General features: G+C 37.6%; 1 protein-coding gene and 1 non-coding gene across 7 annotated transcripts in view; both read right to left on the bottom strand.

Moving 5' to 3' along the window:
• The window catches only part of RIMKLB (ribosomal modification protein rimK like family member B), a 58,003-nt gene that overhangs the window by 21,897 nt on the left and 14,257 nt on the right, over positions 1-21,849 (bottom strand). The gene's annotated exons all lie outside the window — the stretch shown is intronic.
• TRNAL-UAG (transfer RNA leucine (anticodon UAG)) lies at positions 16,314-16,398 on the bottom strand. Its single transcript has one exon. It is a non-coding gene; the product is annotated as a tRNA-Leu (tRNA).

The raw sequence follows: 21,849 nt of genomic DNA on the forward strand, positions 1-21,849 counted from the left end.
ACAAAACTAAATGTATCATTTTCAACAGATTTCACCAGAACAGAGATACATTCCTCCTTAAATTATATTCCTTTATAAGAAAAAAGAAAATTTAATGAAAAGAATTTCTACAGTGGTTATATAAATTATAGTATATGTCAATACAGTGAAAAACTACATACCTTTACAAAAGACTAAAAAAGTCGGTAGAACATACAACTCTTGATCTCAGGGTGGTGAGTTCAAGGCCCATGTTGGGTGGGGAGCTTACTTATTAATAAAAGTTAAAAAAAAGAATGTCATAATCTCTGTGTTCAAAGATGGAAAATAGGTCCAGATACATAATGCTGAGTTTAAAAAACAAATCAAATCTAATGTATGGAATTGTTGAATCAATTGTACACCTGAAATTAATATAACACTATATGCTAACTACACTGGAATTAAAATAAAATAAAAATAATTCTGTATTAATTATGTTTATTATGTGTTCATTTCAGATAAAGCAGGAAATAAGAAGGTTGCCTTCTTTTATATGCCCAGGCTGCCTTCTGCTTATATGTTCTAATGCCTAGGTGTTACATTTTATTAAACACCCGTTTACCTTTATTATTTTTTACAATAATTTTTGTTTTTTTAAATGATTTTTATTTATTTCTGAGAGAGAGAGACAGCGTGAGCAGGGGAGGGTCAGAGAGAGGGAGACATAGAATCTGAAGCAGGCTCCAGGTTCTGAGCTCGCTGTCAGAACAGAGCCTGACGCGGGGCGCGAACCCACAAACCGTGAGATCAATGACCTGAGCTGAAATTGGATGCTTAACTGACTGAGCCAGCCAGGCGCCCCTACATTTATTTTTAAGGAGAAAAAAAAAAATCTGAAAAGTTTTAGATTTATATATTCATAGAAAATGTATTGCCCAATAAATAATATAGGCAGCTTTCTCTAAGTGTGAGTGGGTGGCAGTTCAGGAAGAGAAAGGTAGAATGGGAATCTTTACATTTTGCTTCATGCAATTCTCCATCTTCTTTAATTTTTTTCCAGTGAGGACACTTATAATAAAAAAAAAAATTTTTTTTTTTTTTTTAAGTTTTGGGGCACCTGGCTAGCTCAGTCGGTAGAGTATGCAACTCTCAATCTTAGGGTTGTGACTTCAAGCCCCACTTTGGGTATGGAGATTGCTTAAACATAAAATCTTTAAAAAATAAATAAAATGAGAAGTGTTTTGGATTTTATACAATATCATTCTATTTAAAGAGGTCCCAAATAATAAAGGACCAAAGTATGTATATGAGTTGTTCCTTAGACTCTATTTTCTTTGGGGTACCTGGCTGGCTCACCTGGTATGTAGCGTGTGATTCTTTACTTAGGGGCTGTGAGTTTGAGCCCCACATTGGGTGTAGAGATTACTTAAATATAAAAAAAGAATCTTTGAAAAAAAAAACTGTTTTCATTTAAAAATAGCATATGCTCTTCAGGGGCACCTGGGTGGCTCAGTTGGTTTAAGTGTCCAACTTTGGCTCAGGTCATGTTCTCGCAGTCTATGAATTCGAGCCCTGCACTGGGCTCTGTACTGATAGCTCAGAGCGTGGAGACTGCTTCGAATTCTGGGTCTCTGTCTCTCTCCCATGCCCCTTCTCATGCTTTCCCTCTCTCTTGAAAATAAATAATATATAAATAGTATATGCTTCTTTAAAACAGTCAAATACAAAAACATGTGATGTATTCCATTCCCATCCAACATCCTAAGTTCTCAGTGTTAACAGTATATATTTTTCCCACTGCTAAGTATGGAAAAATATTTAGATACTTTCAAACGTGGTGGAAGTTCTAATATAGAAGAGATCAGTGGGTAACAGCTGAGTTAGGGCATAAGACCTAGGAATGTGTGTATTTCAAGAAAAAAGGAAGAAAACTTCACATATAAGGAAGTTGGAGAAGTCACAGAGCAAAAGAGCAGTAAGAATAATATGTGTTTCAACTGAAATTTGTATTGGCAGAATGTAAAAGATAAAGCCGGCCACTTAACGTGTCAAACATGCAAAGCCACAAGTTTTTATTAATATATAACTGGAATATAACACTGCATTAGGTTTAGGTGTGCAACATAATGATTTAATCTATGAAAAATACTGAGAGATGATCACTGCAATAAAGTTAACATCACCTCAGAGTTACACATTTTTTCTTGTGATGAGAACAGTTAAGATCTAGTCTCCTATCAAATTTCAAATATACAATACAGTATTGTTAGCCACAGTCACCATGCTGCACATTACATCCCCAGGATTTATCTTATAACTTGGAAGTCTATACCTTTTGACCACCATCTCCCATTTCCCCAACCACAACTCTGTGTCCCCCCACAACTCTGGCAACCACCAAACGGTTCTATGATTTGTAACTACGAGTTCGGCCTTTTTTGATTCTACAGATAAGTAAGATCATACAGCATGTCTTTCTGTCTGACTTATTTCTCTTAGAATAGCCACAATATCTACCCATAATGCCACAAACAGCAGGATTTTCTTTTTAAATGGCTGAATAATATTCAAATATATGTAAATACATCACACATTTTCTTTATTCATTCATCCATCATGAACAATTAGGTTATTTCTATATCCTATCATAAATAATGCTGCAGTGAAGCACTGGGGCAGACAGATCTTTGAGCTGGTAATTTTTTTTGCCTTCAGGTAAATTCTCAAAACTGGAACTGCTGAATCCACAAATTCTGAGCTAAAGAGTTTATATCTGTTCTGAGGAAGGGAACTGAGGGTAGGTGCCGCATACTGCCTGCTGACACTTCGTACCATCCCTATTTTTTAATCCCTCCTGTATGGCAGGATCTAGAAGCATCTCCTATAATCCTTTACCAGCAGGATTCTATTGTGAGAATCTATCACCAAGAGACAATAATATACAATTTCAAAGGTAAAAGAGATGTACTCTTCATAATTCTCCAGGGGCAGTGGCACATAGGTATGCAGTAACCTGCACACGTGTGGTGCCAGTGGCTTCAGGCACTCTCACCGTCACTCACCACGCTGCTACAGGCATCTTTAGATCAGCAGCGCTCAGGTTTCCGCAATCCCGCACTTTCCCATTTCTTACGCTTTTGCGATGACTTGCCTCTCAAATCTAAAGACTTTTTTTTTAGTCAAATAAAATCTATTGACCAAATTGGGAGTTACAAGTTTTTTATACTAGCATATGGAGAATGAAGAAGTTGAAAAGCAAAGCCATTTGAGGGCAGAAGATGCTGCATTTGGATACAGATATAAATGAATTGTGATAATATGAGGACATCAAAGTGGACCTATTCTGTAATAGCTAAACTATAGATTGAAACTATACATAAACACCGTATGTACACATAATTCATATCAGTAATATGGAGTGTGTGTACACATGCGTGTATTTATTTGTTTACTGGAATCTGCTCAAGACATAATAGCTAAAGAAACAGGGATACATAGACAGAAAAAAATAAAAGGAAAAAATGGAGAAACCCAAGACCAAGACTTGATGGGGCTCAGTAAGAGACAGAAAAGGAACTAAAAACCTGAGGAAAAATCAGTCAAAAACTAGAAAAATCTAGTTTTAAGTAGTACTGCAAAAAGAAAGGTCAGTTTTATTAGGAATGATCAAATTCATTAAATAAAACAGAAGAAACAAGAAGAATGAGTTTTGAGAAGTCTGATCAATAAAGACATACTGTCACTTGTCAAGAGAAAATTCAACCATTATTACCTTTTCTTCTCATTTCCCTAAGCTGGAGACATTTTTTTGTACCTTTTAAAAAAGGTGATCAAGAAAGTAAAGGAAATGTCCCAAATGTAGTCCCATCACCAGCAGAAACCCCCTATCTGCTTCCACTGGAAACTGAGAGTATGGGAGTACATTCCCCAAATTACAGTCAGATCTGCACACTACACTATACGGGTATTATTGAGGATAGAAAGAAATTCAATACCTCCTGAAGGGAAACACTTTATTTTATACAAGCAGAAGATGAACCAAGGCTAGAAAGAAGAGCAGGTACAGATGAATTTTAAGAGCAAAACAAAAAAGCGACATCTCTCTCAATTCTGCCTTAAGTGTTGCTGATCTCTGGGGCACTCTTAGTAAATGTTACTACTATCTTTGATGTAAAGCTTATAAATCTGAAATAATAAGTGACTGTTTGCACCTTAGATCCCTGTTACTCAGTATATACATGCAAATAAATGTGTACAGAATCTTTCCCACAATTCCACTACACTTGTTGCAAACACAGGTAGTCCAGATGAATGTATTAATACCACTCAGCTTTGTTTTCAACTCTCTCTCTCTATATATATATATAGTTTTTTTTACTTATCTTAAGCCGAAATTTGTGAAACTGTTCATCTAACTATATTTTGTGCTGGGGTGAAGATTTCACTGCAAATGTTATAGATTTCACATCTTAGATTAAGTATATGATCAAGTATCAACAACCAAAAGTAAGATAACCTTAGTATAGCAATGGGGTGTGGAAACAATTTTTGTTCCTATATTTTCAAGATAAAAGCATTATGTAGAAATGACAAGTGCTGGTGAATATGTGGAGAATAAGGAACACTCTTTCACTGTCGTTGGGAATGCAGACTGCTGTAGCCACTGTGGAAACAGTATGGAGCTTCCGTAAAAAAATTAAAAAGGTGGCTCAGTCGGTTAAGCGTCCAACTTTGGCTCAGGTCATGATCTCACAGTTCATGGGTTCGAGCCCCGCGTCGGAGCCTGGAGCCTGTTTTGGATTCTATGTCTCCCTCTCTCTCTGACCCTCCCATGCTGATGCTGTCGCGCTCTCTTGCTCAGGGGGAAAAAAAAAAAACCGCATTAAAAAAGAACTACCACAAGATCCAGTAACTGCACTACTTGGTACTTACCCAAAAACTAAAAAACATTAACGCAAAGGGATACATAACATCCCTACATATACTGCAGCACTATTTACAATAAGCAAACTATGTGTAACCATCACAACGTCCATCAGCTGATGAGCTAATAGAAATAATGTGGTATATACACACAATAGGTTATTCAGTCATTAAAAAAAAAGAATGAAATCTTCGTATTTGCAATGACACGGATGGAGCTAGAGAATATTATGGTAAGTGAAAGAAGTCAGTCAGAAAAAGATAAAACCACATGATCTCACTCATATGTGAAATTTACGAAACAAAACAAATGAACAAAGGAAAAAAAGAGACAAACCAAGAAACAGACTCTTAAGGGGCGCCTGGGTGGCTCAGTTGGTTAAGCATCCAACCTCGGCTCAGGTCATGATCTCACGGTTTGTGGGTTCGAGCCCCGCATCAGGCTCTGTGCTAAACATTTGCTCAGAGCCTGGGGCCTGCTTCGGATTCTATGTCTCCTTCTCTCTCTGCTCCTCCTCTCCTCACACTCTGTCTCACTCTGTCTCTCAAAAATAAATAAATGTTAAAAAAAAACAAAAAACTTTTTTTTTTTAATTTACAAAGGAAAAAAAAAAGAAACAGACTCTTAACTATGAAGAACAAACTGATGGTTACCAAAAGGGGGACAGAAGAGGAGGGAATGGAGGAAACAGAAGGAGGATTAAAAAGTACACTTAACATGGTGAAAAATAAAATGATAAAAAAAAAAAGTATTATGTATTAAAAGTCTGTTGCTGGTGTTAAGTCAGAGGGAGAAGGTGCTATGGGCCAATTATTATTCAAGTTGAGAGATTCCTTTGGGATATTAACAATCTCCTTGCCAATAATTAATTAGAGAATCTCTCATGTAGCCCTACAGTAAATCTGTGCTTTCTGAAAGTAGAGTCTGGTTACACTGTTAAAAATAAGTACTGGGTGGGGCGCCTAGGTGGCTTAGTCAGTTAAGCGTCCGACTTTCGCTTAGGTCATGATCTCACGGTTCGTGGGTTCGAGCCCCGCGTCGGGCTCTGTGCTGACTGCCAGCTCAGAGCCTGGAGCCTGTTTCAGAGTCTGTATCTCCCTCTCTCTCTGACCCTCCCCTGCTCACACTGTCTCTCTCTGTCTCTCTCCTAGAAATAAATAAAATATTAAAAAAATTTAAAAAACAAACAAACAAAAAAATAAGTACTGGGTGAGGCACCTGGGTGGCTCAGTCGGTTACGCATCTGATTCTTGATTTCGGCTCAGATTATGATCTCAGTTTGTGAGATAGAGCCCCACGTAAGCCTCTGCACAGATACCATGAAGCCTGCTTGGGATTCTCTATCCTCCTCTCTCTCTCTGCCCCTCCTAAGCTCACGATCTCTCAAAATAGTAAACAAGCATTAAAAAAAAAAAAAAAAAAAGAGGGGCACCTGGGTGGTTCAGTCAGTTAAGTGTCCGGCTTCAGCTCAGGTCATGATCTCTCTTGTGGGTTCAACCCCACGTTGGGCTCTGTGCTGACAGCTCAGAACCTAGAGCCTGCTTCGGATTCTGTGTCTTCCTCTCTCTCTGCCCTTCCCCTGTTCACGCTGTCTGTCTGTCTCTCTCTCAAAATAAACAAACATTAAAAAAAAATTTTTAATAAAAAAAGAATGTCTAGTGTTTTGGGGGGAAAAAAAGAATAAGTACTAGTGTTTTTGTCCTCAGGAAACAAGAAACATGCAACTGATAGGTTCCCTGCTGACTGGCAATAATTTTCTTCCATCTTCCAGTGTTTCAGGATTCTTCAGGATTTCTGGGATATTGAGTTTTAACTAAAAGTTTCAAATAAAGGTACTATACCATTAAAAACCCACATAATCTCTGTGCCAGAAATCAAGGAAGCACTCAAAGACTAAGGGAGATATGCCACTAAAACACAGGAGAGATTATAGGAGGGTTCCTATTAGCCAAATTTCAGATGACCTGGCCATCAAAAACAATAATTAACCAGTAACACAATGAATGTAAAACAAGTTCTTGAGTTCATAATAATTACAGAGAATGGGCAAAAAAAAGTCTCATTTGCTATCACTGAAGGAAATACCACACAATTCCTATAATGAGGAAAAATTATATTTAACCCACCATCTGAATAGGAAATATAGTTTATCATTAGTAGGAAAAGCTTTTCTTTGGAGATAAATATCAATTAACATAGAAGGAATAAGAAAATTTGAAAACCACTTTCTAAATCCCAATGAAATCAGTGAATGAGGCAAGAATCATCAAGATGCTAAAAGTATTATGAAAAGGTTGAAGAGATATTTGTACAGTACCAAAATATCAGAGGTTTTCTAAACCGAAAGTAAAAATAAGTTTTTGTAACAGACCATATAGACACTACTTATCTAATGATCAAATTTAGCATCACTAATAGTGGCACACACTGTCATTTTGTGCCTCCAGGTTGAATGCACTAAATGACATGTCTACCATCACCTAGGCAGTAATTTTTTGTTCAAAAGGCATAACCTGTAACTAATCATGCCAGGTCACAGGAAGCTTCAGAAAGCAGGTATCACAAGGAAACTCTTAGGCAATCCCAGAAAAAAAAAATTGTTTTGATTACTTTAAAAAGTTGATGTCAAAAAAAAAAAAAAAGTTGATGTCACTGAAGAAGTAAATACGGGAAGACTGTTAGAGTTGGGAAGACTAAGCAGACATTACATCCAATACCCTTCCATAAACCCCTGCAGAACCTGACTGGAAAATACTGACTGAAAGATCTCTCTCCCGAACTCTCTGCCCCTCACCCACTCTCTCATTCTCTCAAAATATATGAACTTATAAAAGAGAGAATGACTGAAAGACATTTTAGAATCAACTGTGAAAGTATGATTCTAGTGGGGCGCCTGGGTGGCTTAGTCGGTTAAGCATCCGACTTTCGCTTGGGTCGTGATCTCGCGGTTCGTGGGTTCGAGCCCCGCGTCGGGCTCTGTGCTGACTGCCAGCTCAGAGCCTGGAGCCTGTTTCAGTCTGTGACTCCCTCTCTCTCTGACCCTCCCCTGCTCACGCTGCCTCTCTCTCTCTCTCCTCGAAATAAATAAAAAAACATTAAAAAAAAAACAAAACAAAAAAAAGAAAGTATGATTCTAGAGTATTCATTAAATGAATATTAAAGAGTTATTCATTTTTTAAAATGTTTATTTCTTTTTGAGACAGGGACAGAGCATGAGCAGGGGAGGGGCAGAGAGGGAGACACAGAATCTGAAACACGCTCCAGGCTCTGAGCTGTCAGGACAGAGCCCGACGTGGGGCTTGAACCCATGAACCGGAGATAGTGACGAGCTGAAGTCGGTCGCTTAACTGACTGAGCCATTCTGGTGCCCCAAAAGTTATCATTTCTAAGGTGTGCTAGTGGTATTAAACTGTAAGGGACAGTGTCCTTACTTTTTGGCTACAGATACTAAAGTATTTGGGGGTAACAGTGACATGAAGACAGCTACCTGTTGTGAAAGTCTACTAACCCCCTCAAATGTGTAATGTATACAATATTTATACATGTTAGGAGAAAGACACATGAAAGAACAAAAGGTTACTAGTGAACACTCCATCTAGGTGGCAAGAATATAGCTATTCATGATTCTATTCTATACTTTCAACTTATCTATTCACTTAAAAATGTAAATACAAAGCTTGGAGAGGCAAGCAGAAACCAAGACATACCAAATTCATCTGAAGAAAACCGATGCTGGTCATTCCTACTTCAAAATCTCCAGGGTTTGTTGCTCAGCTTTTCACTCATTTTTTAATGGTCTCTCATCCTTTCGCCAATACCAAAACCCCATTTACTGTTCCACTACTATTCTACTTCCCTTGCCATTTATGTTCCAAATGTTATTACTGCAGTGAAATAATTTATTAGGTCATCTTCAAAGGAGAGAAAAGGAAAGAGTAAATACAAGCTAGAATAACTTACCGTAATCAGAGCTGTATCTAGGACCAGAATTCGAACATGTTTTTTTCTCAGTCTAGTAAGTTCTAGCTACAAAAAGGTGGCAGTACAAGAGATGAATAACTTCTGAGCTCCATACTCCCAGCCGAATTCAAGTAACAAAATTTAGTTGGTTTAGGTCAACAGTTCAGAAAAATGATTCATTACTTAATTACAAAACTATTGAAACTTCACCACCAAAAAATGGTATTTCCCACACTGCAAAATCTCAAAAGTCATATGACCAAAAAATGAACACATAATTCTGAACATTTTAAGATACTCACCCCATTATACAACTATTTCCAAATTAATCTATTCTAAAAGTTTCAGCAAGAGGGTTAGGTCACACAGAATTAATGTCTACCACAATAGGCATTACATAAATGCAAAACTGCAATTCTGTCTTTACATATATCTAACATATCAGAAATGTCCTTTTATAATTTAATTACTGGCTTGTATTCCCCGCCCGCATCCCCACCAGGTTCCAAACTAATCAAAATGAAGTAGGAAAAGTAATTACCTAAATTTTGAAGAGAACAAGTGGACAATGGGTATTTTTACAGTATCAAAGGTCAGATTATTCTCAAAAAAGTAATACAAAACACTAAAAAATATTTTTTAAGGCTGGGTAAGAATTCAAACAGCTACTACTTATGAAACACCAAAAACAAGTATAATACTAAGAATCCATTCTTGAGCTGCCTGGGTGGCTCAGTCAGTTAGGTGGTTCATGACCTCAGTTGTGGGATGGGGCTCCTCTGCACTGGGCATGGAGGCTGCTTCAGATTCCATCTCCCCCTTTCCCTCCGCCCCTCACTGGGCACGCGCTCTCGCTCGCGTGCGCACTCTCTCTCTCTCCCAAAAAAGGAAGAATCCATTCTTATAAGAATATATAAGATGCCTTTCCTATCTGCTTAGTGGCTTCTTAACAAGATATATTGTTTCCTATCAAACACCCTTCTTTAACCCCCTCAGCAACCCTTTTTCCCTCCAATTTGTTTCCAAGTCTTTTTTAGCTAGTAATCCCTGCTAGAGACAAAATGTTTTTCCTCAAAGGTGAGCCTTTTTGTGGATGATGAGGCATCAATAAAACTCCTTTCCAGATCCCTCATCAGTGGCATGGAAAGAAGCCAAAGGAAGAGTACTCTAACAGTGCGCCTCATTATCACTGAGCTCTGCTGCACTGCAGCTGACAGTCATGTGTTTTCAAAAAAAAAAAAAAAAAAAAAAAAATGGGGGAACTGGTTTTTTGCTGGGGTGGTTTTTTTTTTTTTTGTTTTTTTGGTTTAAATAAATTGGTTAATATTAGTGAAAAAGTACCTGGCGCATAATAAGCACTTAAAAAACTCTTAATCATCACTGTCATTCATCATCCCCTCATGCAGCTGGGAAACTGTTAGAGAAAGTAGAAAGTAAATTTCATGAGAGTAGGATTCTATCTTCTTTGCAGCTGTATCTTATAGCACTCTCTAGCTCATAGTAAAATGTTCAATTACTATTTACTGAAATTCAAACTATCTCACAATTTTTAAGAAGGAGAAGAGAGGTATGAACTCAGGTCTGTGTCTAAAGCTATACTGCCTAAAACAAAATTATCCCTATAAATTGCTTTAGAAAAGCCAGCAAACTCAAACTCAAAACATCGAAGATAAATCAAATCATATTAACATCCCAAAGTAGAAGGAAAAATGGGTCACAGGAGTGGCTCAGCAGGTTAAGGGACTGACTTCAGCTCAGGTCATGGTTTCACAGTCTCTAAGTCTGAGCCCAATGTTCGTAGGGCTCTGTGCTGACAGCTGAGCCCCGGAACCTCCTTCAGATTCTGTGTCTCACTGTCTCTCTGCCCCTCCCCTATTCATGCGCTCTCTCTCAAAAATAAACAAACAGTGGGGCGCCTGGGTGGCTCAGTCGGTTAAGCGTCTGACTTCTGCTCAGGTTGTGATCTCGAGGTTCGTGGGTTAGGGTTTGAGCCCCGTGTAGGGCTCTGTGCTTACAGCTAGCTCAGAGCCTGGAGTCTGCTTCTGATTCTGTGTCTCCCTCTCTCTCTGACCCTCCCCTGCTCATGCTGTCTCTCTCTCTCAGAAATAAAACATTTAAAAATTTTTAAGAAAAATTAAAAAGTAGAAGGAAAAATGTTTAAAAGAGCAGAAATTAAAGACAAGCCAAGCTAAAAGTTTGCCCCTAAAAAAGTAATAAATTTGTTAAAACCCTGATGAGAATGATCTAGAGAAGGAAAAAATAAATAAAAAAGGCAAGAATGAAAAAGGAGCTTCACCATATCCTACAGACACTGAAAAGATAACAATTTATGAACAATACATCTGAAAACTCAGATAAAATGTACCATATTTTCTATAAAAATATAATTTACAAAAACTGCCATAAGAAATATAGAATCACTAAGAACAAAAAACATTTAACTGAAACATTTCCACAAAGAAATCTTTAGACATAAGTAGCTTTCAAAAGTGAATTCCATCATTTAAGGAAAATGTAAAAAAATATTACTACACTTTTGTCTTCCAGAAAACAGTGAGGAACAGTAACAACAACAAAAAAAAACCACTTCCCAGCCCTTTGTATGAGGCCAAACACAACTTAGCAGAAACTGACCGTAACAAATTCCCAACAGGAAAAGTTATAAACCAATTTCATTCATGAACATAAATGTAAAACTCTGCAACAAAATATTAACAAATTAAACCCACCATTATAATAATAATAATAGTAACAATCATAAGCAAGTTGGGCTTATTCTAAAATGATTAAGCTGGTTAAATTGTAAAAACTGAACTAGGTAAAAATAAGTATAACCATTCAATAGATGTATAAACACTAATAAAATTCAATTCAGGATTTTAAAATATCTTTAGCATACTCAAAGAAGAAAATGTCCTTAACCTGATAAAGGATATCTTAAAAATCCTATACCCAACATAATTCTTAATGGCTTAATGAAAGCTTGAGATCAGGAATGAGACTAAAATGTTTACTATAACTATTTAATCCAACAATTGTCCAAAGGTCCTGTTCTGTGCTGTCAAGAAAAGAGAGATATTAAGAATTAGAAATGAAGTATGAAATTGTCACTATCTGTAGATGATACAATTTGAAAAATAGGCAATCCAAAATAATCTCTCTTAAATTACTGAATAAGTAAGTTATTTGACTATCATTATATTAAACTCAACCAGCAATGAATTAGAAATGAAAAATTTTTAACTGTTATCATTTACAACAGCAGCATAAACATAAAATTCTTAAGAATAAAATGCATCTAACAAAAGATGTGCAAGATCTTGGAGGATAAAATTACAAAATGTCATTAGAGAAAGTAAAGGCAGAAAGAGAATGAGCACATGCAAATATTTGCATATCAGAAGGTTTAATGGTATGAATGTGTCATTTCTCACCAAATTCAATATAAATTGAACATATTCAATATAAATCTATAAATTCAATATAAATTCTAATTAAAATTCCAAATGGCATTTCTGTGGAACTTGCCAAGCTGATTAGAAAATTTATGAATAAATGCAAAAGAACATGAATAACTAAACAATCTTTTTCTTTTTAATTTTTTTTTTTGTTTTTATTTTTGAGAGAGAGAGAGAAGAGAAGAGAAGAGAAGAGACAGTGTGAGCAGGGGAGACACAGAATCCAAAGACAGACTCACAGACTGTGAGATCGTGACCTGAGCCGAAGGGGGACACTTCACCGACTGAGCCACCCAGGTGCCCCTTGGTAACTAGACAATCTTGAAGAGAAAGAGAAGACTTGCTCCACTGGATGTCATGACTGTAGTGATTAAGCTACTGTCATGCTGGTGAAAAGAATCACAATTAAGCAAAGGAGCAGAACAAATCACTTATGTACAAATATTTGATTTATTATAAAGGCTTATTTACCAACTGAGCCACCCAGGCGCCCCGATTTTTTATAAAGGCAACACTGGAGAGCAGTGGGGAAAGGTCAATCTCGTTAGTAAAAGGTGCTGGGACAACCAAACACTCAAATGGAAAAAAACCCCCTGAAACTTTACCGTTACCTATCACCACACACAAATCTCAACTTTAGATGGATTATAAATCTTGACGTGAATGGGGGGGCCCTGGGGAGGCTCAGTCAGTTAAACCTCCAACTTCAGGTCATGATCAGGTCATGATCTCATGGTTCCTGAGTTCAAGCCTTGCATCAGGCTGTCAGCACAGAGCCTACTTCGGATCCTCTGTCCCCTTCTCTCTCTGCCCCTTCCCGACTTGCTCGCTTTCTCTTTCTCTCTCTCTCTCAAAAATAAGCATAATCAATCAATCAATCAATCGATCTACATGTGAATGACAAAACTCTTTGAAGTTAACTCCAAAAACTCAAAGTAGGAAAAGATTTTTTTCATGCAGGGTACAGAAAGAAATCATCTATAATAAACAGTAAGACAAGTTACAGTACATCAGAAGTAAATTCTTTTTATTAAGATATCATTAAGAAGTAAAAAAGCAAGCCACAAATGAGGCATTTACCAAAGTAAAATAATCAAACAGTCAACTCAAAAGCAAATGGAGAAGAGACTTGAACAAGAAGCAGTTTACAAGTAAGGATACCCAAAAGAATATATAAAAAGATGTTCAACCTTATTAGGAAGCTGGGATATAAAGCCACAGCTGGACACCATTTCATACCCACCAGAATAGTTAAAACCAAACTGACTATAAATAAGTCTTAATGAGTATGCGGTTTAAAAAGAAACACCTCTTGGGGTGCCTGGGTGGCTCAGTTTGTCAAGTATCCATATTCTGCTCAGGTCACGATCCCAGATTTCATGGGTTCAAGCCCCACGATGGGCTCTGTGCTGACAGCTCAGAGCCTGGAATCTGCTTCAGATTGTCTCCTTCTCTCCCTGCCCCTCCCTCACTCATGCTCTGTTTCTGTTTCAAAAAGCAAACATAGAAATATATATATAAAGAACACCTCTTTCATCTCTAGGAAGAAAAGGGAATTTCCTTAACCATGTAAACAGTATTTGCCCCAAAAAAATTTACACTAGGTATCAGGTTTATTTACTAAAACAAAATTATAGCACTCCCTTTAAGATAAAGCCTAAGTCAAGTACACTCATTATCATCATTTTCATTCAACATTATGTTGAAGGTCCTACCTAATCCAGTACACTAAGAAGTAACAGGCATAGAAACTAGAAAACTATCATCATTTGCAGACATTATTTGTGTAAGATATCCTGGAGAATCTAATGGAGGAAAGAAGCAGCAGACAGAAGAATATATACAGTATGCTGTACTATAAATATACATTTATTATTATATAGCATAGTATACTGTAAACTACATAGTACAGTATTTTGTACATAGGAAAAAGGGACGAAATATGAATATATTCAGAGCTTTGAAGACAGACTGCCTGATTCTAAATCTTGGCTCATCACTTAATAGCTTTATGATGTGGAGTAAAACATTTAACCAATTGAGGATTCCCTTTTCTCATTTGTAAAATAGAGAGCGTAACAGTACCAACCAAATGGGACTGCTGCCAGGATCAAATGAGTTAATATTTGTAATAAACTTTGAATATTGTTATATAAGTATTTATGAAAGAAATATAATTTTTTTAAGTGTTTCTTTTTTTTTTTTTTTAAATATTTTTATTTTATTTCTAGGGGAGAGAGAGAGAGACAGCGTGATCAAGGGAGGGTCAGAGAGAGAGGGAGACACAGACTCTGAAACAGGCTCCAGGCTCTGAGCTGGCAGTCAGCACAGAGCCCGACGCGGGGCTCGAACCCATGAACCGCGAGATCATGACCTAAGCGAAAGTCGGACGCTCAACCGACTAAGGCACCCAGGCGCCCCAAGAAATATAATTTTAAAATTTGAAATCTAAGACCTCAGACTAAATTATCGTTCTTTGCCTAACACTCAGTTTAGTGACTACACTCACTACTATTCTAAGTTCTGTGGTGACCTGTCACTTAGGCACCTCTCAGAAACTAGTCTTACTAGTCTTACGATCATCCAACTTCACAACTATCGAAAGTACTGTGCATAAGGAGCACCTGGCTGCCTCAGTCCATACAGCATGCAAATCTTTATATCAGTGTCATGAGTTCAAGTCCCAGATTTAGTGTAAAGTATACTAAATAAATAAATAAGCAAGCAATAAAGTTTAATTTTTAAAGGACTCTGCATAAACAACAGAACATCATCAGGTTTTCCTGTCAACAATTAATAACAGCATCATTTACTGAATATTTACTATGTGTCAGATATCATACCAGGGAATTTTATACACATCTCAAGTAATTCTGAGCACAACATTACAGAACAGGCATTTTTTTCCCTTGAGTACACCTTTTAATTTTTATTACTACTTGTTAGAAAACCTACCAACAGATTTAATTTCATAACAAGTAAATGAAACCAGACAACCGGTTTGACCAACTGCAAAGGTATCGTTTAATAACTAGATCAGCCAGGACAATTAGGTCTAGCTAGTTCCAAAGCCCAGTCTCTTTTTTTGTGTTACATGAATTCCCTCCAAATCTCTAGCTGTGCTAATTTCCTAAGCAGCATGGTAGCTTGAAAAATTCTTTTCAGCAGGAATATACTCTAATGGTTAGGTTAGACCTATATACCCAAATACTAGAAAGCCCTGAATTCTATTATTTACCTTGAAAAGAGAACTTAGAGAGATGTGAACTCATTCGTTCCTTTGAGTTCCTCGAATGCCTTCAAAAGGCCATTCTACCCTCTTACTTTCAAATTCTCATTCTTTCTTTTTTTAAATGTTTACTTAGTTTTGAGAGAGAAAGGGAGACAGAGAATCCCAAGCAGGCCCCATGCTGCCAGCACAGAGTCCAATATGGGACTCGAACCCACAGACTGTGAGATCATGACCTAAGCCAAAAATCAAGAGTTGGAGGCTTAATTGACTGAGCCACCCAGCTGCCCCCATCCCCCTCATATTTTTAAAACAGGTTTTATCTGTCAACACCTACCATTCTCCTGAGCTTTATTCTCAAGAAGACCACGGTTCCAAGTAAATAAAGGTAATTACTTAATCATCATTTTTAACATTGTGTACCACAGGTTATTAGATTACCTCTCTGGAATAGTTCTAATCTAATTGGACTTCTGTCTTACTTTTGCCAAGTAATCAATTCTCTGAAGGTCTACCATCCACAATCTGCTCTCCAGAATTAACTTCTGTATTGGTTAAGGTTATTGGATTTGTAAGCAACTAAAATATCTCTAGATAACTTGAGTAAGAAAAAAAAATTAATGGATAGAAAAAGGATTTTGCTTAGAACTTTATTTTTTTTTAATTTTTTAAAAAATGTGTATTTATTTCTGAGAGACAGCATGAGCAGGGGAGGGTCAGAGAGAGAGGGAGACACAGAATCTGTAACAGGCTCCAGGCTCTGAGTTAGCGGTCAGCACAGAGCCTGAAGCGGGGCTCAAACCCACGAACCGCGAGATCACGACCCGAGCCTAAGTCGGACGCTTAACCGACTGAGCCACCCAGGCGCCCCAGAACTTTAAAACTAAAAAGAATGATGACAAAAACAGGCTCAGAAAAAAGACTATGGCCATTCTTGGAATCTGGGAACCAAGAAACAACGTAGAATCTCAAGGTGCCATACCAAAATTATTTCCAAAGTTTTTCCTTTTATCCTTGAGTCAAACTACTCAAATTCACAGGGAGAAGAGAATTAAAGACAAACTTCCAACCCATAGCCTAGCTTGACTATCCAGGGGTAGGGTACCATAAGTAACACCCCCACCAAGACTGTACAGTGTGGAAGGAGGAATTTCTCAAAAGGAAATCAACATGCTGTTTAGTGAAGAAAGGGGATGTGGGAATGGAAATAAATATTGAAGGCAAAGAACCAGGAATGTACCACAGGCGAAGAACTGAACTAGCAACTTTATCTACATTATATTTACTCCTTGCAATTTATTAATATTTGGTAGGATAGTTTTGGTTATCTTTGATAACTATTTCAGGGGCAGAGGCCAGGGATACTCAAGGTCTTTTAATAATTCATCACTATCCCATCCTATGTCATAACCAAGGAAATTATTTTGACATGGTATTTATAGTTAAGAACGTGCTTATTTATGGACATCTGAGTGGCTCTTGATTTCCACTCAGGGTATGATCTCATGGTTTATGAGTTCAAGCCTAACATTGGGCTCTGCATGGACAATACAGAGCCTGGTTAGGATTCCACCCCCCCTTCTCTCTCTCTCTCTGCCCCTCCCCTCCTGTGCTTGCTCTCTCTCTCTCAAGAAAAAATTCTAAATTAAAAAAAACAAACAAACATCAAAATAATTAACTAGGGGCGACTGGATGGCTCAGTCAGTTAAGCGTCTGACTTCAGCTGAGGTCATGATCACATAGTCCGTGAGTGTGAGCCCCATGTCAGGCTCTGTGTTAAAAGCTCAGAACCTGAAGCCTGCTTCAGATTCTGTGTCTCCCTCTCTCTCTGCCCCTCCTCCACTCAGGCTCTGTCTCTGTCTCAAAAAACAAAACAAAACAAAAGTATAAAAAAATTTATCTCACTTGTCTATAAATTATCACTGTAACTTTTATTCATATGAATTTTCACATACATATTTATATTCATATCGTAATTTATAACACTCATCATATATAAAAACTGCAGCAATTTCCATGAACAATTTGATCCCTAAATGCTTTAACATTTAAAGCATTAAAGGGGCAACTAATCCAACTTCCTCACTTTCCTCAACTATTTTGGAAAGGGATAGGCAGTTGCCGTAAGACTGGTAAAGGCACTTGGTGGTAGACAAGATAAAATTTCATTCAATTATATCACTTAAAGGGAGCCTGGCTGTCTCAGTAGGAAGAGCCTGTGACTCCTGATCTCAGGGTTGTGAGTTTCAGCCCGACGCTAGTTTATTAGCATACAGACTAAATATAACCAAAGCTCCATACTATTTTGATAAGGTCAGGGGCTGGGGACAAAAGGCCGGAGTTCATAAAAGAACTTTCTTTCTGATAACTTAAGACATTAAAGGTTTTTCCACTGAAAAACCAACAACTTATTTTTAAAGTTTATTTATTTGAGAGAGAGAGCGTGTGCGCGCTCATGGGTGAGGAGCAGAGAGGAAGAGAGAGAATCCCAAGGAAGCTGTCAGCACAGGGCCTGATGCAAGGCTTGATCTCATGAACCATGAGTTCATGACCGAAGCTAAAATCAAGAGTCAAGAGACAAGCAACCTACTAAGCCAACCAAGAGTCCCTTTCTTTCTTTCTTTTCTTTCTTTTTCTTTCTTTCTTTCTTTCTTTCTTTCTTTCTTTCTTTCTTTCTTTCTTTCTTTCTTTCTTTCTTTCTTTCTTTCTTTCTTTCTTTCTTTCTTTCTTTCTTTCTTTCTTTCTTTCTTTCTTTCTTTCTTTCTTTCTTTCTTTTTCTTTCCTTTCTTCCTTCCTTCCTTCTTTCTCTCTCTCTCTCTCTCTCTCTCCCCTTCCTCCCTTCCTCTCTCTCCTCCCTCCCTCCCTCCCTTCCTTCCAATCTTAGAGAGAATATCTTAAACAGGCTCCACATTCAGCGCAGCACCAACACAGGGCTCGATGCCATGACTCTGGAATCATGGCCTGAGCTGAAATCAAGAGTCAGATGCTCAACTGACTTGAGCTGCCCAGGGCTCCCCCAGACTGTCATTCTCACTGTCCAGCTGGGTTGGGAATTACAGACCAAGTTCCTAAAAGATTAAGCAGAAAACTGACTCAACCTGTGCCGTTCCTTGTCTAATTAACATTAAAATAAAAATATTCGCACTGGAGACAACACTGGAAAAGGACACATTAGTACAACCTTTTTGGAGGACTGTCTGTCAAGGAACAGTGATTCCTCTTCTAGAATTTATGGCAAAGGAATACTTACTAAGTGCAATGCATAAACTCTTCCTCTCACTGTATTCATGGATAAAACCTATTTATCCCTCAGGTTTTAGTGTCACTTCTTTACAGAGGCCTTCTCTCTAACTCAATCTAAATTGGATTCCAGTTGGGGCACCAGGCTGGTTCAGTCAGTAAGCATGTGACTCTTGGTCTCAGAGTTGTATGTTCAAGTCCCACGCTGGGTATAGAGATTACTTTTTTTTTGTAATTTTGAGAGACAGAGACAGAGAGCGAGTAGGGGAGGGGCAGAGAGAGAGGGAGACACAGACTCTGAAGTAGGCTCTAGGCTCTGAACTGTCAGCACAGAGCCTGACACGGGACTCGAACCCAAGCACTGTGAGATCATGACCTGAGCCGAAGTCAGATGCTTAACCGACAGAGCCACACAGGCGCCACTTAAAAAATCTTAAATTAAATTCCATTAGTGTACTCTTTCATATACTACATGTACTTTTCCTTTATACCGTTTAGTGTATAACTATTTCTTTTGCTTGTGTATAATGTCCTTGTCTGCCAATTAGTTTTAAGCCATGAACCAGTTGGAATATGTCTATTTAGCTATAAACTCTGTATCTCCAGTACCTTGTATCTTGACAAGCAGAGGACACTCACTGATAAGTGAAAAAAAAATTGAAGGACAGTATATAAAAATTCATTTATGTGTGTGTTTAGCAGTGATAAACCTATGAATGGTAAAATTTCAAATGACATTTGCTTTCATCTTTATATTTTGGTACTGTTTGTGTCACTTTATAATTAGGAAACATATAAACCTATTACTGCTCTCAAATTTTTTCTCTTTCCTTTGCAATTAACTAAGAGGAAACTTCCAGGGGAACATTTAAGGAAAATGCTCAGAATAAATAAAATGTTTTAATTATATGAAATAAAATATAAAATAAAATATAAATAAAAATAAAATAAAATATAAAATATACAAAAAATAACATATAAAATAATATAAACACAAAATAAAAATAAAATGTTTTAATTATATGAAATAATTAAGTGTTATTTGGGATAGGTTTATCTACTAATGCAACATGGTGGGGTGAGTGCCAAATAGTGAGGATTAGGACAATGAATAAGGACCAGCTCAGCTGTCATTAACAAAAACTATTTCAAATAATTGAATCAACTTCATGAGAGCACTATTAACATTAAATAGGGGGAGTAGGGAACAGATTATATGCCTCTAATTAAAAGTAGGTATTTGGTAAATCTAGAAATTAAAACCGAAATACCAAAGTAACATAGTATATGTAAAAGCAAACTGAATTTCCTCTTATAAAACCATTTTTAAAAAGAAAAAAAGGGGTGCCTGGATGGCTCAGTCAGTTAAGCATCAGACTCTTGATCTCGGCTCAGGTCATCATCTAAGTTTGTGGATCGAGCCCTGTACCGGGTTCTGTGTTGTCAGTGTGGAGCCTGCTTGGGAGTCTCTCTCACCCTCCCCCACTGATGTGCTCTCTCTTCCTCTCTCTCAAAAATAAATAAAAATTAAAGAAAAAAAAAAGACTGAAATTTCCAAACTCAACAGCTTTTCAGAGACATAAAAACATGTGAAAAGGAGATTACAAATTGTTTCAGGTATGAAATAAGTTTCGGACAATATGAATCTGAGTTGTTGCCATCTCTCCCCTAAAGACAACAAAGGTCTTCCCTGGTAAGATATTAAAAAAATCTTAGGGGGCCCCTCTAAAAGGCTAACAAGTACATGACATAAAATTTCTGTTTTATGAAAGATACAAATATATAAATATGTATTGTACATTCATAGAAACTAAACAATAAGGCCTATTATAAATCAAGTGTAATGTATGCCTTTACTCATGACCTTTTGTGATCTTTTCAAATCAATGTGTATTTTCAGGTGAATTTGCTAGAATAAAAGAGAAAGCTTTAGTTTAACTCAAGAAATGATTTTGGGAATATCATATGTTTGCACGTATAGGAGGATTAGGAGGAACTTGACGGAGGAACAAGGGGGAGAAGAAGGGCGGAAATGGCGGGGGGAAGGGAGAGAGGCAAACCATGAGAGACTCTTGAATGCTGACAAAAACTGAGGACTGATGGATGTGGGGGGCGGGGGGGTTGGGCATGGAGGAGGACACTTGTGGGGATGAGCACTGAGTGTTATGTGGAAACTAATTTGACAATAAACTATTAAAAAAAAAAAAAAGAAATGATTTTGGGAGTAACAACTTTTCATCAGGTCAAACTTTCTTTCCATTTATTTTACACCTAAAAAAATTTTTTTAATGTTTATTTCTTTTTGAGAGTGAGAGAGAGAGAGAGAGAGAGACAAAGAGAGGAGAGAGGGTCAGTGCAAGCAGGGGACGGGCAGAGACAGAGGGAGACAGAGAATCTGAAGCGGAGTCCAAGCTCTGAGCTGTCAGCACAGAGCCCAATCCGATCCAGGGCTTGAACACAGTGAGATCATGACCTGAGGTGAAGCCAGATGCTTAACTGACGGAGCCACCCAGGCACCCCTATTTTACATTTTTTATCATAGAAACTTCTAAACAGGAAGTATGAGAACATTACAATGAATTCAATACACTATCATCCACTTTCAAAAATTATCAACACATGGCTGACCTTGCTTTTCTCTATTTCCCCCAACCACAGATTATTTTGAGTCAGAGAAGTTTACTTCATCCCTGTCATCGTCCACCTTTTCTCTCTTCCCTAAAGGTAACCATATTTTTTAAAAAATTATGGTTTATCTATCCATTAACTAATTCTATTTTTAAAAGTTTTATTTTTTTAAGTTATCTGTACACCGAACATGGGGCTAAAACTCACAACCCCAAGATCAACAGTCACACGTTCTTCTGACATAGACAGCCAGGTGTCCCTCCATGACCTACTTATAAGCCAGCAAAGGTAGGGGCGCCTGGGTGGCTCAGTTGGTTGAGCATCCGACTTCGGCTCAGGTCAGATCTCATGGTTCGTGGGTTCGGGCCCCGCATCAGACTCTTTGCTGACAGCTCAGAGCCTGGAGCCTGTTTCAGATTCTGTGTCTCCCCTCTCTCTGACCCTCCTCT

This window comes from Crocuta crocuta, unplaced genomic scaffold (genome assembly GCF_008692635.1).
Source record: "Crocuta crocuta isolate KB4526 unplaced genomic scaffold, BGI_CrCroc_1.0 scaffold72, whole genome shotgun sequence".
Lineage (NCBI taxonomy): Eukaryota > Metazoa > Chordata > Mammalia > Carnivora > Hyaenidae > Crocuta > Crocuta crocuta.